Source organism: Theobroma umbraticum, unplaced genomic scaffold (genome assembly GCF_002168275.2).
Source record: "Theobroma umbraticum cultivar Fairchild unplaced genomic scaffold, ASM216827v3 scaffold_55.0, whole genome shotgun sequence".
Classification (NCBI taxonomy): Eukaryota; Viridiplantae; Streptophyta; class Magnoliopsida; order Malvales; family Malvaceae; genus Theobroma; species Theobroma umbraticum.
This window is the reverse complement of record NW_018397270.1, coordinates 1,728,745-1,729,379: the sequence shown is the minus strand read 5'-3', so window position 1 is coordinate 1,729,379 and position 635 is coordinate 1,728,745. Positions and strand designations below refer to the sequence as shown.

Here is a 635-nt window from a genome sequence, read left to right as displayed (position 1 = left end):
GAGAAATCTTTCATTGGTGTGGTGGTGTCCAAAAATAAGAATCTCAAAATAAAAAGTATATACCTTTTTACTTAATAGATTCTTATTTTTTTTAGGATATGATTTTGTTACTTGCAATAAGAATGATGTGTGTTTTCGCTTATGTAATTGGATTGCTTGCTTCTTTTATAAAAGAAATTTTTTGAAATCCATACTTTACACAATCATATCAATCTACTAAGATCTTACTAAATAGATAAGGGCAACGCCGAAGCAAATCCTTGAATCTCTCTTAAGCTTCATACAATGATTCAAAGTCAAGTTCCATGAACGAAGTAATATCATTCCTCATCTTTGCTATCTTGGCTGGAGGAAAGAACTTTTGAGCAAGATCATCCCAAGTCGTAATGGAACCTATAGAAAGAGAATTCAACCAAACTTTTTCCTTCTTTCGCAATGAGAAAGGGAAAATTCATAGTCTAATAGTATCATCGATAGCTCCATTGTGCATGAAAGTGTAGCAGATCTCCAAAAAATTTGAAATGTGAGCATTTAGGTCATCATTAGGTAGAACCCCAAATTGGACTAAAGTCTGGATCATTTGGATGATAGTCGGCTTTATATTTCAAAGTTGTTAGCTTGGATAATCGACCTTT

The 635-nt window shown here is 32.9% G+C and overlaps 1 non-coding gene across 1 annotated transcript; it reads left to right on the top strand.

Moving 5' to 3' along the window:
* The first annotated feature begins 230 nt into the window (after positions 1 to 230).
* On the top strand, positions 231 to 334 carry LOC149526535 (small nucleolar RNA R71). The gene has a single exon (XR_016351913.1). It is a non-coding gene; the product is annotated as a small nucleolar RNA R71 (small nucleolar RNA).
* Positions 335 to 635: the final 301 nt, after the last annotated feature.